Here is a 17,763-nt window from a genome sequence, read left to right as displayed (position 1 = left end):
TGCAGGCTCCTATCCGCTGTAGATCATGCAGAGGCAGATGCAGAACCCAGAGCCCAGTCACGAGTTACACATACTTACACACGAGTAATTTTACTCAGGTGAGACGTCCCAGTGGCTACAATGCTGGCACCCCAAACCGTGCCTAAATTAACTGATTATTATTATTTGTATTGTTGTAGGACCTCAGAACCGCAGTCATGCACCAGGGCCCCACCGTGCCTGGTGCTGTACAAACACAGTGGAGAAGAACTTGCATCCAGCTAGCTGAGGAGGGACTTGGGGCTGTTATGACATGACCTGGTTTGCAGCCCACAAAATGCTCCCCATCTGTACCACGCTGTATCCAACGGGACAAAACACATCATGGGACTGAGCAGGGCCGGCTCTGGCTTTTTTGCCGCCCCAGGCAAAAAAGCCTCCCGCCGCCCCCCCCCCTCCTCCAGAGCGCAGCAGGGGAGGGCGCCGAGCCCAGTCGCGGGCCCCTCTCCCCGACCGGCCGGAGCGCCGGGGGGAGGGCGGCAAGCGCAGTCGCGGCCCTGCTCTCCCCGGCGGCCAGAGCGCTGGGTGAGGGCAGCGAGCCCGCTGCGGCCCCGCTCTCCCCGGCGGCCGGAGCCGGAGCACCGCAACGCTCCGCCCCCCTCCAGGTGCCGCCTGAAGCACAAGCTTGGTGGGCTGGTGCCTGGAGCCGGCCCTGGGACTGAGAGAGCCCACATATGTTTGTGCGACATGGATGTGGCTGAACAAACACCTGACTTTGTGAGTATTGCACTGTAGCTTACTGGATGTCACAGCCGGGGGCTGGGGAGTAGCATTATGAACACAGCTGCCCTTTGGGTCTCATCGGGTTTCACAAATGTCACTGTGCATCGGCCAACACTGTGCATCACTGATTACAGTACAAACAAACATGCATCCACCATCCGTGGTTTTATTTCTCCAGCTTTATTGACGTGATGGCTGCCTTCTTAAATGACAAACTGGGGACTGAACCAGAGACCCCCAGAGCTAAAAGCATAAGTTCCTCTACGTTAATTAAAGAACCAAACCTCTGTAATTAGGGACTGTAATAACTGCTATCCTCTATGGATGGGCACAGAGGGGGACTTGACACGTATGCTCACCAGTGTGTTACATTGACGGAGACATGTGGTAAGAGCAGGAGGGGATGACACATCTAGGTATGCATCTGGCTGCCATCACTATGGTATCTGGGCACCTGTCAATTCTTGTGGATGTCTCCTCCCAGCTCTGTGCTCGCCAGGTGCACCACCCACTTTGAACCTGGCACAGGTTGCTTTTTTCATCAGCATTAAATGCCTCCTGGCAGACCAATGATCCATCCGGTATCCTACCTCCAGCAGTGGCCAATGTTATGTGTGTCAGGCTTCGGTGTAAATGCACATGATGCACCTTGTTGCGTTATCGGGGAAATTTCTCCCTAACCAGAGCTGTCGATCAGGGTGTGCACCCTAGTGTGAGGTCTGGCTGAGGTGCCAGAGAGCGGCTGGAGAAACACAATCTGTGTAAACAAACGTAGGAAGCACAGAGCTGGCTGGAGAGAACCCATTGCGGCAGGCACTGGTGACATACCTGTACTCAGAACGCAGCTACTGCACCTTAGACCTGGCTGCTCTACTTCGTTCTAAGAATTACCGACCAACGAGCATTATCCTCCCAACAGCCCCATTAGCACCACCACCCCTCAGTGGCCTCTAGTGCCATCCAGCTAACTCATATCACCGCTGCACTCTTGTCAACAGTCTCAATGGAGATTGAACCGGCGTAGAGAGCTGAATAGCCTTTCTCCTGCAGAATGGGCAAGTTCCACTCCCAAAGGTAGTTCCTGCTGGTCAGGTAAGGCCGGTATTAGGGGAGGCTTGTGCTGCTGCTGCTGCACTTGTTGTCTGGCTAAAGAGACCTTGCACCAGCGCTATACCCACTTAAACAAACAGCTCCAATGATAAGGGCCAAATTAACTTCCAAAGGAGAGTCAATAAAGAACAAAACACTGGATGCTACTTTCCTTAAAAATAAAGAATTCCTTCAGGTGATTCTAGGCTACTGGAAAATATGAGCTTGGTAGGAAGTTTGGGGCCTGACCAGGAGTGGCGCCAGGGTTTTTGCCGCCCTAGGCGGCAGTGCTCCTCCTCTGAGCATTCGGCAGCAGGTGTCCTTCCGCTCCATGTCTTTGGGGCACTTCGGCGGCGGGTCCCGGAGTGAGTGAAGGACCCACCGCCGAATTTCTGCCGAAGACCCGGAGCGGAAGGACTCCCCCCCGCCGCCGAATTTCCACCGAAGACCTGGAGCGAAAGGACCCCCCCACCGCCAAATTGCCACCCCCCAAATCCTGCCACCCTAGACGGCCACCTAGGGTCGCCTAGTGGAAGCACCGGCTCTGGGCAGCCAATGGCCCTGGCTCTAATCTTCCCTAGATTCCCAGGTGTGTTAAATACTCCAAAAAGAGGTTAGGATGGGATATAAAACCTCACTGCTAAGTAGTAGGTGAGACTCCCCTGGGGACAGATTATCGCACATCTGTCTGCTGCTGGGTTTCTTGTACTGTCCTTGGAGCATCTGGACCTGGCCACTTTCGGGGACAGGGCAGTGGGCTGGATGGAGCATGAGCCCAGCAATTCTTCTGCATATAGACAGATCCACCGCACCTGCCCGTGACCAAGAGCTAACAATCCAGCAGGGAGAGAAGAGTCTCTGGACTCCTTAGTGCACCTAATTGCGGGAAGTTCCAGGGCAAGTCTGGCTCTGTTGGGCGTGATTAAAAAGACCGGGACTGGTCAGCTTAGAGAACGGACGACTGGGCTGGAGCACCCATGAAAAAAAAAAAAAAATAGTGGGTGCTCGGCACCCACCAGCCACAGCTGTTCAGTGCTGCTGCTGTTGATCAGCTGTTTGGCAGTGCCCTGGATGAGCTAATCGGGGGGGTGCCACCAAACAGCTGATCGGAGGCCACTGCCAAACAGCTGTCTGGTGGCTGGTGGAGGGGCTCGGGGGAGGGCGGGAAGAAGCAAAGCCTTGGAGGAGAGAGCCAAGTGGGTGCAGGGCTTTGGAGCAGAGCGGGATGGAGCACCCCTGGAGAAAACTAGACGTCAGTGCCTATGACGCATAGTCAACCGGTGGAGCTCATTGCCAGGGGATGTTGTGAAGGGCAAAAGTATAACTGGGTTCAAAAAAGAACTACATCAGTTCGTGGAGGACAGGTCCATCACTGGCTATTAGCCAAGATGGTCAGGGGCTCAACCCCATGCTCTGGGTGTCCCTAAGCCTCTAACTGCCAGAAGCTGGAACTGAATGACAGGGGACGGATCACTTGAAATTGCCCTGTTCTGTTCATTCCCTCTGAAGCGTCTGGCACCGGGCGCTGTGGGAAGACAGGATACTGCGCTAGATGGGCCATTGGTCTGACCCAGTATGACAGTTCTCACGTTCTTATGAGATGTTTGATCTCTCTGCTAACGTCTTTGAAATTTGCCTTGTCTAGGCTCAGGGCTGCCTCTTGACAGGCCTTGGCTTGGAGACAAGTGCTGCTCAGATGGTAAATACCCTTTTCCTGTGTTCTTGTTTATTTAAAACAAACAGCAGTTCATAAGGAACGGCTTGATGGCTTCTCTTGCGCTGTCATCCTCTCCCACACATTAAATATGACGGTGGTTTGCTGAGGGATCCATCAATGGGCAGGAAAACTAATCTCCTTTGACAGCAGCTCCGGTGCTAAGCCGTGGTTGTGAAATAATGGAGTTGCTAAAATTCTGCATCTACCAGCCCTTGCAGAATCTGGAATCTGTCTGTCTGCTGAACAGGATGAACTCTGCTGTCCGGTGTGACCTCCCCGCTTAGCAGGGTAAGGTGCAGTGCACTCTGGGCCATTGACTTCAGTGTCACTACTTGTGTGAGTAAAGCGAAGCAGGTGCCTTGGTGGATCAGGGGCAGAGTGGTTGGCCCCATGTGGGATTGAGCCCTTGAAGAGGAGAACTCACCTGCACCTTGTACAGTCGTTCATACCAGCGCAGAGCTGGGTGTGAAATGCTACCTTTCTGCTCTTGGTAATGTTGTACATGCACCTTGCCCTGGGGTGAATGATGACACAAGGTGAGGGCAATGGAGAATCAGGCCCTGCAACAACCGAGGGTCTCTCTAGACGAAGGGAAATGGAGCTTTTTAAAATCATCAGCTAATATGATTTGAAACACCGGAGGCAAGTCAATGGGAATTTTGCCATTGACTTCAATTGGGCCAGGATTTCATCCCCCCCCAGACACAGCCTAACTCCTATAGAACAGTGTAAGCTGGGGGTGCTGTAACCCTAGGCTTCCCGTTAAGTCACAGCACCACCAGCCTGTCTGCACTGGGTGTTTCAAATCACATCAGCTAATTCAATTTAAAAAGCACCTTTCCCCCTGTCTAATACCTAGCTCTTAGAGCACACTTTTCATCAGTCGATCTCAAAACCACTGTTCATAGAGCTTTTAATCCAGAGAGCTTCACAAAGGTGGTCAGTGTCATTAACCCTATTTTACAGATGAGGAGACTGAGGCATGGAGCGGTGAAGTGACTTGTCCAGGGTCACCCAGCAGACCAGGGGCAGAGCCAATGACAGAAGCCAGTTCTTCCCTCCCTGGGCCTTTGTAAAATGGGGGTAGTGATGCTGACCTTCTTTGAGATCTCTGGATTAAAAGCACTGTGTAAAAGCTAGGGATTGATAATGGGCTATTTGCAATTACCACACCTGTCCCTCTGCTTCAGCATGGACTCAAATTATGGAGGGAAAGAAAGGAAAATGCCCTTGGTGGGGGAGAGGAGGGTCAGGCACAGGCAACCTTAAGCGGTCTGTGCCGAGTTTCCCCCTCTGTAAAACGGGGAAGCTCCCCGGCTTCCAAGCATGCAGGGGGGCTAAATTAATTAATGATTGTGAAGTTCGTAGAGCTCTTCCGATGGAAGGTATTACAGGAGGGCACAGTACTTTTCTCTCAGGGCTGCTTGCCAGGACCAGACAGTTTCTAACCATTTGCACAGACAGAGCTTTCCTTATGCGCTGGGCACTCCCTTTCCGGCAAGGGCACTCGCAGAAAGAGTCACAAGTCTAAGGCCTGCTCTACACTTGAAAGGTAGGACAACGTAGCGACGGTGCTCAGGGGTGTGAAAAATCCAGGCGCCTCAGCATGGGCGGTGGGTGAAGTTTCCCCCTGGGGAGGATAGCTCCCTGTCCCACCTTCGGCCCTGCCCACACTCCATCCCCTGCTCCGCTCCAGGCCCTGCCCCCGCTCCAGGCCCACTCCACCCCCGCTCCGCTCCAGGCCCTGCCCCAACCCCACCGCCTCCCCCCTCGGAGCTGGCATCCCTCCTATCCTTCCCCCCTGCTCCCCGCCTCTTGTTTCTCTCCCCCGCCCCCCGTCACCACTCACCTGTCTCTCCTCCCCTCCCCCCTACTCGGCCTCCTCCCTGCTCGCCACATGCGTCCCTCCTCTCCTTCCCCACTTGTCCCCCCCGCCACCCCTTGCTGCATGCGGTCCCTCCTTTCCTTCCCCCTCCCTGTTTGTCCCCCACTCCACCCCTTGCTGCATGCAGTGCCTCCTTTCCTCCCCCCTCACTCCCCCCACGCCACCCCTCGCTGCGTGCGGTCCCTCCTTTCCTCCCCTCTCATCCCCCCGCCACCCCTCACTGTGTACAGTCCCTCCTTTCCTCCCCCCTCCCTGCACACCACATGCATCCCTCCCCTTTTTCCCCCCTGCCACCCTTCGCTGCATGCACTTCCTCCTTTCCTCCCCCCTCAGCCCCTCCCCACATGCATCCCTCCCCTCTTCCCCCCCCCCCCCCCACAACCCCTCGCTGCATGCGGTGCCTCCTTTCCTCCTCCCTCGGGCAGGACCAGTGAGTGGTGGTGGGGGGCTCAGTGGGGAGGAGAGGAGGAACCGGCGGTGGTGATCTCCAGATAGGGTGACCAGACAAGAAGTGTGAAAAATCGGGACAGGGGTGGGGGGGTAATAGGAGCCTATATAAGAAAAAGACCGAAAAATCAGGACTGTCCCTAGAAAATCAGGACATCTGGTCATCCTTTCTCCAGAGTGAGGGGTGGAGAGGGCTGGCGAGGAGCAGCCAGGCAGAGAATGCTGATGCAGGTTCCTGGGCGGCTGAGGAGATGGTATCCGCGACTCAGCTTCCTGGGTTCATCGATAATCTCTCTGGGGAGTCCAAGGGACCTGGGAAGCTGAGTAGCAGATACTGCTTCCTCAGCCGCCCGGGAACCTGCCTGGCACATAATAAATAAGCAAAAACTTCCCGCGGAAGCCCACTCCCAGCAGGAGGGGAAGATGAGGGGCCACCATGGCCCAGGCGTCTGGCAGCAGCAGCTGTGCCAGGGAGGCTTAGCCTCTCCCGGCCTGTTATACCCGCCTCCCCGTGCCTCAGCTGAAATGCAGGAGAGCCAGCAGGATTCCCCACTGCTACCCCCTGGCTGCAGGGGAACTCAGCCAGCAGACAGTGCAGAAGGACTTCACAGCTGTGGGCCTCCAGGAATCCCCAGGATCATGAGGTCAAAGACCTAGAGCCACAAAGTGCTCTAACCACTGGGCTGATGTGGGGCTCACTCAATCCCACCTGTTGAAGCTGTTCCACTGTGTACAAACAACAGTGAAATAAGCCCTGAGCCAGCAGGACCATAAGAATCACTCTATAGCCCAGGGGTTAGAGGTGGGAGCCGCCCCATTCAAAGCCCCTCTCATTAAGCAGAGGGGGAACTGAAATGGGGTCTCCCACATCCCAGTTGAGTACCCCCATGTGGCAGGGCAATGACTCACCAGCCTGGTGCCTCCTGCTGGTTGTCCTGGGAATTAGCTCTTCCAGCCCAGAGCGTCCTCTACAGGCCAGTGTCTCACCTGCCGCTGGCCCCCTTGTCCCTCCCGGGCCTGGTACACTTTACATCAGGGTTCTGCCCCCAGCAGTAACCCACAATCTGGATCTCCCCACCCAGGAGAACCCCCAACCCTCTAGCTCCAACTTGCCACAGTGGCTACTGCCAGTCACCATCTAGCCCCCACTCACTGGGACAGATGGCAGTCTGTAAACCATGCTTCATCGGCAAAGGGGTTAGGACCTGCTGCCTTTACCTATCTCTGGGCTGCCCCTTTGCAGCCCCAGTACCTATTTGTAGGCCTTTAACAAGGCCTGTAGCCTGGGGTTTTGCTAGGCTGGAGCTCCCCAGCTCCCTCTGCCCTTCCCCAGCACTGCTCCACCCTAGGTACCCTTCCCAGCTCCCAGGCAGCCAAGGCCTTCTCTCTCTGAAGCTAGAGAGTATGTGTGTTCTGCTTGTGGCCCACAGTCCTCTTATAAGGGCCAGCTGGGCTCTGATTGGGGCATGGCCCCAGCTGTGGCTGCTTCCCCCAATCAGCCTAGCTTTTCCCCACCACAGCCCTCTGCAGGGCTGCTTTTAACCCCTTCAGGGCCAGAGCGGGGTGACCACCCCACTACACACCCTCCCCCTTAAGATCTCCCACCAAGGGGGGGAAGGTTCTCCCTGCCCAGTTTTTCCCCTGCCACAGCTCTCTCCCAGGGCTGTTTTAAGCCCTTCACGGCAGGAGTGGGGTGACCACCCCGCTACACATAACCATTGGGCTCAAGGTTACCAGAGAGTCATCCTCCTCCCCGCCACCCCGCCATTGGTGTGGAATTGGGTGTGCCCAAAGCACACCTGTTGGATTAGGCCCTGCAGGTGTGATGATCTATCTTCACCTGGTTTGAGGATCACGCTGGGGTTTAGGTGCGAGACAGGCAGCAGCGCGCACGCTGAGAGGCCTTGGGGACTTCTACAGAGGAAATGGAGGTCCCTGTAGGATTACGTGGCAGCCGAGCAGGGGTTTTGTGGATCGTAGTGGTGCCTACAACTGGGACTTCAGCACTGAAGTCCCTTTGTGGATCTGGGCCAAAGCCCCACCCACCAGTTAGTTGCGAACTCTGCAGGGTCAAGCTCTGTGCCCTACCCCTGGGCTTCTTGGCAGGAGATGATCTGCCTTCAGATTGAGAGAGTGGAGTCCACATTTTTCAGCCCTGCAATATTTGCGAGCTAAGCAGGTTGGAACAAGTCTATCTTGTTTAAAATGGTTTGTAAAAAATATTTCTCTGCATGGGTGTTTCCGCTGCAAAACGAGACTGTCTCGTTCCCAGCAGATCGCAGAAACCAGCCCTGTTCCCGCAAGGCCTTCCCTGCATGCAATTCCATGATATCTGTGAATGAGCCACTACTCTAATCCCTCCCCCGATCCACAGTGTATTATCAGTGTGTGACCGACCATAGGTCTTCATAACAAATTACAACCCACGTGACCTTTTATAAAAAGTGTGTCATTTGCCATTCTGCTTTTCTCCACAAGAAAAGTGACCCTTAATGATCCCAAGAGAGGTTAGGCCCATCCATTAGGTTTTGTAAAGTAAATAAATCATTTCTACAAACTATTTCATTAGATGGTTAGCTCTTTGGGGCAGGGGCTAATACAAATAGAATAATTAGGGACAAAGTCTGATTTTTAATCATTCTCTTAGTTTTAGTAACTGGCATTGTTATTGCTAACACAAGGGAGAAAACATGTTTTAAAAAAAAACAGATATAACTGTTAATCTGACAGCATCCCTTGAGTAACGTAGATTAAGGCCTGGTCTACACTAGAAAATTAAGTGGGCTTAACTATGTCACTCGGGTGCAAAAAACCCATACCTGAGAGGTGTAGGTAAGCTAACCTAACCCTTGCTGTAGACAGTACTAGGGCGATGAATGAACTCTTTTGTCAAGCTCGCTACTGCCGCTTGGAGGGGTGGATGAGAACTCTTCCCATCAGCACAGGTAGAGTCTACACTCAAGTGCTCTAGCCACACAGCTGTGCCACTGTAGCATTTCAAGCATAGACAAGTCGATAAATTTCTATTTACGGTCCTTATATGTCTCCCATCACCGAAATATCTGGGTACCTCATAATCTTTCATGTATTTATCCTCACAGCACCCCTGTGAGGTAGCTCAGTGCTATTATCACCATTAGACAGATAGGGATATGAAGCAGAGAGAGATTAGGGGTATGTCTACGCCACACACTAAACCTGGGGTCTGGTTCAGATTTGAGCCCAAGCCCCAATTTTGTCCACACACAAATCAGTCAGACTTGGGTCAACAAGGACTCAGGACCTGGGTCGTAGGGCCCTGCTGGGGGGGGGGGGGGGGTGAGAGCCTGAGACCCACTATGACTCAGGTCCAAACCCTGTCATTTTGCAGTGTGGACACAGTTTAAGTGAGTTGCCCAAGGTCACACAGGAAGTCTGTGGCAGAGCAGAGAAATGAATCATGTCAGCCGGTTTCCCAATCAGCACCTTAACCACCAGGCCCTCCTTCCTTCCTGGGCCTTATCCTAACAGCTGAACATTTGGGTTGAGTAAAGCAGCTTTGGAATAAATAGAAAGAACTTGTGGGTTATGTTTAATCTAACCCATCGAGTAACCTAGAAATTGTTACTTCCTTCCTATTATTACTGTACATAATTCTCTATTCTTGGATCTTGGGATTTTTTTTAATAGAGACTAAACAGTAACAAACAATTAAAATAAAAATAGAGAGAAAAAACTGGATGATATTCCTTATAAACACTGCTCCCGGGGAGGCCAGTAGCAAATCTCCCATTTATCCGTTAATGCGATATATTTTGAACACTAATCTGTGTTTCATTTGGCCAGATTCAGTGCTGGCGTTGCCACTCCACTGAAGAAGCCAGTGGTGTTCCAGCTACTTACACCAAGGCTGAAGTTGACTTATTATTTATTAGTTGTGTTATTTTAGCGTATGTCTGCCAGGCTCATGGAGCTCGGGCTGCGGGCCTCTTGCATTGCCGAGTAGACTTCCGGGCTCAGCTGGGGCCTGGGCTCTAGGACCCAGTGAGGTGGGAGGGTCCCAAACTCTACACAGCAAGGAAACAGCCCCGCAAGCCAGAGTTGGCTGGCATGTGCCAGCCGCTGGTGTCTAGTTGCTGTGTAGATGTACCCTTACTGCTTAGGAGCCTGACTCATGGATCAGGACCCCACTGTGCCAGGTACTGTACACACCCAGAACAAAATGAAAGTCCCTGCTCCAAAGAGCTTTCAATTGAAGTATAAGACAAGAGACAACTGATGGTGATAGATAGATGGGGGAGTACAATGAGACAACACATCAGCTGCTTAACCGTGGTCAAGTTTGTTGTAGGCAGGGCTGATTCGCCGCAACATTACCCAGAATAGCACAGAGGCAAATCAGGCCTATTGTTACGTAGTGTTCACTTCCGCTCTGCTTTGTCCACTGATCAGTGCCTTATAGTGCCATATACTGCCATCCATTTCAATTACAAAGATCCATGCCTGCCAGGGGTGATGGAGCCTTCCCCAAAGTGGGGATCCAGGGGTTCTCACCCCCTCCGTGGTCCCGCCCTGCCACTTCCGCCCAAGGCCCTGCCCGTGGCCAAGCCGGAAGCGAGCTGGGAGCCATGGACCCTCCACCTGTCTGTGGTGCAGGGGCTGAGAGGAGCCCTCGGCCCGTATCCCCGCCCTGCGGGCCCCCTGCCCAGGGCAGGTGGAGGGTTTGCAGCTCCCCACAGCTGCCCATGTGACTCTCCCCAACCCAGCTCTGGCTGGGAGATGGGGCCTTGGAGCCGCACCCCGGCCATGGTAAGAACCGTGCAGCTGTGGGGCCCCCACACCCTGCATGAAGAGGGTTGGCTGTGCGATGCCCCACGCTGCCCGGGCTCCCCGTCCGGGCTCCAGCTGTTGGCCTGGACAGGGGGGCGGGGCAGCCCGTGGTGAAAAGTGGAGCCATCCCACTAGAAACTAGGGATGGAAATGTTGTTTAAAAAGTTCATCCGTTAAACGATTAAAGGGAATGGGGCTTAGGGTGACCAGACAGCAAGTGTGAAAAATCGGACGGGGGCGTGGGGGGTAATAGGCACTTGTATAAAACAAAGCCCCAAATATCAGGACTGTCCCTATAAATTTGGGACATCTAGTCACCCTAGAGGGGCTGGGGCTGCTCTGGCCAGCAGGCATGGGGCTGCTCCTGGGGTCGGCTGGCATGGCCCGGGGCTGCTACTCCGGCCGGGGGGGCTGGTGGGGCTGCTGCTGCAGCCGGCAGGTCCCAGGGCTGCGGCTGGGATCAGCCATCTGTCCGGCGTGGCCCGGGACTGCTGCTCTGTCTGGCATGGCCCAGGGCTGCTGCTCTGTCTGGCATGGCCCAGGGCTGTAGTTCGGGTCAGTCAGCAATCCGGTCCAGCCCATGGGGCTGCGTCTCTGTCCGGCACGGCCCGCTGGGCCGCGTCTCCGGCTTCCTCTGGCACGGCCCACGGGGCTGCGGCTCCGGCTCCCTCCGGCGTGGCCCATGGGGCTGCGGCTCCCTCTGGCGCAGCCCGCGGGGCTGCGGCTCCGGCTCCCTCCAGCACAGCCCATGGGGTTGTGGCTCCCTCCGGCACGGCCTGTGGGGCTGCAGCTTCGGCTGGTGCGGCCTGCGGTGCTGCGGCTCTGGCTCCCTCCAGCACGGCCCATGGGGTTGTGGCTCCCTCCGGCATGGCCTGTGGGACTGTGGCTCCAGCTCCCTCCGGCGCGGCACGTGGGGCTGCGGCTCTGTCCGGTGCGGCCCGCGGGGCTTTGGCTTTGGCTCCCTCCGGCACAGCCCATGGTGCTGGGGTCGGCCAGCTGGCTGGGGCTGGGGCTGCTCCAGCCGGCCAGGGGCTGGGGGTTAACGGTTAGGCTGGGTTAACCGGCAAGACTAATGCTTACAAGTTAATGGTTTAACCGTTTACTATTATACATCCCTACTAGAAACACGCCTGCTCAATGACAATTCCCCATTTTTGAGAACACAAATTAGGTACCTTTTTGTTCGTACCCGAAGCATCCGCATGGAGGAGTTACAGTGCAGCACACTAGCGCACGCTGCAGTTCACACCCCTGTAGTCCGATCTGCTGAGCCTTGTAGGCAAGTCCACAGAATATTGCAGCAACATTGTTACCTTTTTCACTCACCTATGTAAGTTCATCAAAAAATATATCAAGTTAGTTTGACAGGATCTATCTTGCATAAACCCATGATGATTGCCATTATATTACCCTCCTCTGATTCTTTAGTAATTGAGTCCTGTATCAGTCGTTCCATTATCTTGAGTGGAATTGATAGCAGACTGACAGGCCTATAATTATCTGGGTCATCCCATGATGACCCACTTTCCATTCCAGTAGAAGATGTTAAATAGCAGCTACTAAAATTAGATATTAAATCAGCAGGTCCAGAAAGCTGGCATCAAGAGTGTTAAAAGAGCTGGCCGAGAAGCTCACTGGACCATTTATGTTGCTTTTCAATATGTCTCGGAACACTGGGGAAGTTCTAGAAGACTGGAAGAAAGTTAATGTTGTGGCAATATTTAAAAAGGGTAAATGGGATATGATATGACTGCATCATCTGGCTTTTCCCCAAATACAGAACAGACATATTTGTGGATTAGAGCATCCTTTTTGTAGCAGGAGCTTGACAACTGGTGGAAAGACTATGTCTAAAAAGCTATGATGGAACCATCAAGGGCCATCAACTCTGAATGATGCTCTCCTGCTGAAGCAATGGGTTTTCTAGTGGTAGGGTCCCAGACTTTGAAGGACTCTCTTCTGCACAGAAACAGATGTGTGGCTGGATCCCAGAACACACCCAGCAGAAACGTTTGGGCAACAGGGGGACAGAGACTGCTAAAACAAAGGGCCATCCACCACCACATGCAAGAAGAGCAGGCTAAGGAGGCAGGAATGGCTGCCTGGCCTATGGACGCTGACCAAACCCAGCACTCACAGGAGGGGTGAGATCAGACCTGATGGGCTGCATTCAAGATTATGTTGTTTTTCAAAGATCTGTCATCCTTCAGTGTGCTTTGCGAAGAGTAAAGAATGTGTGTATACGAAACTCCTTTGCTAAGTCTGTGTTCCTTGCTTTCCTGTTGCATTTTCCATGAAGAGGTTAATTAGAAACCAAAACTTCCACAGCCAGGTGGACCTGGGGAAACGTGTCTAAGCAAGTGAGGGCTCAGGGGGGCTGGCACAATGTTTTGGGATCTAAGACCGCTAAGACTGCAGGGGGGGTCTGCACCTGAGAGACCTGGAGCCAAGAACAGTGAGCAGTCACTCCCAGACCCAGGAGGCTTAGAAGTGGGTTCCAGAGGTTGGGCCCACTCACAACAGGCCAGCATCTGCCCAGAGAGGAGGACTGGACCAGGTTGTGACACCTGCTAACCACTAATAGGGATTCCCCCTTAGCTCAAAGGGGCAGGGGGCTATGCTTTTGGAGCAGTTCCAGCCCTGATGCTGCTGCAAGTTACTGAGCAGTCACTTTTTCAGGTACTGTGTGCTGGGTAATAATATGAGAGGACTCTATGCTTGTAAACTAAACTGGCTCATTATTAAAAGAACTATTTACAAAGGTGCAGCAACTGCAGTGAGCACTCTAGCCATGTGCACACAGACTGACTGCCGGATGCCTTCTCTAAGCTCTTCCCTCCTACAACATGAGCTCTTCTCTCTGAGTTCCAGGCATGTTGCTACAGTCACCATGTGTTGCCTCATGATGACCATGAAGTCCTAACTGGTCGCAGATTTGTTACATTATCAACCTGCTTAAGAAACATTGCAATGATCAAATCAGTGGTTTGTATGACAGTATTAACTGTAACTGTGGTCTTTTCTCAATTGATTTCCTGTAATTGATATGGATTATAGGTTAACTTCCTTGTTTGAACTGCTGTAGAACAGGAATGAATAAGTTAAACATGCAGTAAACAGTTTATGACTCCTTAGGAATGGCCCTATTCCAAAGCAAACACAAAATCTATTACCTCAGCCAAATATGTGTATTGTTCCATGCAACCACCATAAGCAAGATCCTACAATATGCAAAGATAGATTGAATGATTCTCTTGAAGCACACAGATTGGCAGATTCTTTTAACTGCCCTCTCCCTTGTGGGGGGTTTAGTTCCCCCCCCCCACTTGATCATATCTTTCAGAAAACCTGCACACAGAAAACCTGCACACAGCTTCTTTCAGAAGCTGCACACAGGCAGGGAATAGAGTCTAGCAATTAGAGCATTGGACTGGGAATTGGTCAATTCCCTCTCTTTTATTTCTAAGTTTTCCATTTACCTGCCGTGGAGTGAGTTAGGCAGATCAGTACAACTTCAATGCTTGCGACTTCCTGTCTGCACTGGGAAGAAACCATTGTAGATGACCCTAGTTTAACTGGATCTGAGCTAAAGACCTCACCGCATGAGCTGGAAACCAATCATTACCATCCATGTTTGCAAAAGGCTGGTGCAACTGTTGTGTGTGGCTGCAGGTCACTGTATGTGAATCATAAGCTCAAGGTGTTCCAGCCAATGATTTGCTTCAATGTGTTCTTGCACAGTGTAGACAAGGCTTTGGGGAACTAACCAAGGCAAGGCTGGGGGCTGGGAGGGGAGGTGGCTCAACAAGAGAAACTCTTATGAAGTGATCCTCAGAATGAACGTGCAGGAGAATTATGGTTCTATCTACCACCGATGATCATCACAGGAGACAGAACCCAGGACCATCTAGGCCCAGATTAGCGGCACCTACAGGAGACTGAAGTCTGCTCAAGCTAGAGCAAAATTGCCATTGACTCTTGTTAGTGGAGTTTGCAAAACTTTTGGATTGAAACCAGTCACTTGGCTCAGGTTCAGACACCCCTGGAGTGACTTATGGCTTCTTGTGATTTTTCAGCCCCAAAGCGGGCAGCGCTCAGCAACTTTGGCTAACCTCCCCTCGGAGGTCAATGGATATTTTTTGGTTGCTGGGGTAGCAGAGTACAATGTGGGTGGCACATCTGCCCCCTTACCCCTATTTCGCCTGAATCAGTTTCCCCTTTTGTGTATTTGAGTCTCTCCCATAGCCACAGGAGAGAGAAGAGGCTAAAATAAATAGTAGCAACACAGAACTGTTCAAGCCACAAAAACTGACCGGAGGAGGGTATAGGATGTGAAAAGTCTTGAAACTTACTAACTGAAATGGATTGGCTTTCAATGGGGCAATGGCTCCTTAACACAGTTCAAGTTGGCTATAATATACAATGAAATCAGGTGGTCTTGAGGTTAAGATATTGGGCTGGAGGCCAGGGTTATTGTCCCAGCCCTACCCCAGGTTGCCTGAAGTCAGTGGCAGTTAGGAGCCTAAATACCTTTGAAGACTTGGGCCTTAGTCTGTCTGTGCCTCAGTTCCTGAGCTGTAAAATGGAGATGTTTGTCCTTCTCTACCTCGCAGGGAAGCTGGGAGGATAAAATCCATTCATGAACCTGAAGTGCTCACATACTACGGCGAGGGAAGCCAAGAGCTGCACCTGGATCACACCCTTCAGATTTGGGAGCTAGACTTTCTCAAAGTACCACAGGGAAGGTGAACGGTGTGTGTGTGGGGTGGGGTGAGGTGGGGTGGGCAGGGGTTAGTTCCCTCCATCTCTAGCTTGCACTCTCTTTGTTACGTGACACTTACCTGTCTCTGCATGGAAGACGATTGCCCAATGCCGTACTTTTTACAAGGAAAAAAATTCTATTTCCCTGTGAGATGAGTAACGTTTGTTTGTCTTACTAGGTATTATTCAGAATGGCCTTTAAATAGTTTGCGGAAAGCCAGTAGTTTTGACTGTAATTCCATCATTGATCCTGAGTTAGATGCCAGGCCGGCTGGATGATGACTTTTGTATAGTTAATAAGATTTGTTGTGCTGACAGATTCCTTTGGCAGCATTTCCTTTTGGCTCGTTATTTTCAGGTCTCCATTTCCCCTGAATTTCTATTCTAAGACACAGGAGACCAAATTTTGCTTTTATTTACACCAGAGCAGCACGGTTGGCTCCAGTGAATTGCACTGGTGTAATTATGATCCCTAGTACGATAACACCGAGAGGCCATGTGTGTTGTAACGGTTATAAAGTATGAACTTTTTGAATTTCAGCATGCACTATCATTGTCCGACCTCCCGACCCCAATTTCCTGTAACGGTGAAACGTTAAGTTGATGACAGTAAAAAAATACTTAAAAATACATTGGTGCCAGGCGTCAAAATGATAAAAAAAGTAACAATTGAATTCGGCCAAGCCTAAGTAAAAGGTGGTTCCTGCCTTGAAGGCTTACAGTGGACATAGACAATGCAAACAAAGGGCAGGAGACAATCTGTGACAGTGCAGAACTGAACCAAGATCCCCTGTGTCCTAAGCCAATGCCGTAATTTCATAGAACTTATGGCCAGAAGGGACCATCGATCATCTAGTCTGATCTCCTGGATAGCACAGGCCATTACATTTCACCCTATTACCTGTACCGAGCCCACTAACTTAGGTTAGATTAAAGCAATTCTGGCCTCATGAGACAAAACTGTTGTGTGGCTCAGGCAGAGAACAGGAGAATCTGAGGTGCTGTCAATGCCCCAGGCTCCTGCAATGTCAGGGAATTGATTAGTGGGATACGCCTAGATGATCCTAGCAGGTGACTAGTGCTCCATGCCACAAGGTGGAAACACTCTAAGGTCCCTGCCATTCTGACCTGGACATATCTCCCAATATGTCAGGTGCCTAAAGTAGGCTGGGGGGAGGAGGGGAACTGGGAAGATCAGGTGGGGGGGTGAGAGGGAGTTGCAGAGCAAGCCCATCCCAAACTCATCCCCAGGAGCGGCACCTGTCCTACTGGGCTGGCTGGGCTCAGCTCCAATAGTCTGAGCAGGGACCATGTGCCAGACTCAGGATGAGTAAGGGCTGGGAAAGGCCCATGGCGGGGCACAGCTGGGAACAAGGAGCAAATTGGAGAGCAGGGATGGGAAGGGGAGAGGGTCACAACACCCAGAACAGGGATTTGAGCCCAGTCAGCCCTGGGGGCCCAGGAACTGCTTCAACTGGGACGGGAGGTTTTGTCGGTCAAAGCAGGATAGGCCTGTGAAACCTGGGACTGTGGGGAGGTCTGCCTGGGGGAAAATTCCTTCCTGACTCCAAATCTGGCAATCAGTTAGCTCCTCAGCCTGTGAGAATGACACACCAGCTGGCACTGAAGTAAGACGATTCTCCGTACCACCTTAGATCACCTGTCCACCCCATTCAGTGTCCCTTCTCCAGCTGTGGTGAATACCTGATGTTTCAGAGAAAGGCAGCTCTGTCCCCAGAATAAATCCGGTAAATTGTGCATTGGGAGAAAAAATCCTTCCTGACCCCTGCAGGCAACCAGCAGAAACCCAGAAGCATGAGATTTGATTATAATGCAGAGCTGCAAGTGTTCTGAGCATGTTGCGGCTGATGCAGAACTACAACTTCTCCCCGTGGTCCATAAAGGAAGGGAATGAACAGGGGAATTCATTGATTCATGGACTCCAACGCCAAAAGGGACCACCACAACCTTCAAGCCTAATTCCCTCCTGCCCCACACACACGGAGGCTGTAGCTCTTTTCCCAGAAGCTGGGTTAAAGGTCAAAGCATATCTTTCAGAAAGCGATCTCATCTCATTTTAAAAACTCCAAGCAACAGGTCCATCACGTCCCCTGGTAAACTGTTCTAGCGTTCAACTCGCCTCCCTGCTAGGAAATCATATCTTGTGGCAAGGTTGAATTTGTCTAACTTCCACTTTAAGACACTGGAAGCCTCGCATGGTAAGGCTTATTTTCCAGCCCCTGGATCGTGTTTGTGGCCCTCCTGTGAACTCTCTTGTGATGGGTTTGGTCAC

The sequence above is a fragment of the Malaclemys terrapin genome, chromosome 1 (assembly GCF_027887155.1).
Source record: "Malaclemys terrapin pileata isolate rMalTer1 chromosome 1, rMalTer1.hap1, whole genome shotgun sequence".
Lineage (NCBI taxonomy): Eukaryota > Metazoa > Chordata > Testudines > Emydidae > Malaclemys > Malaclemys terrapin.
This window is presented reverse-complemented; position numbering follows the sequence as displayed.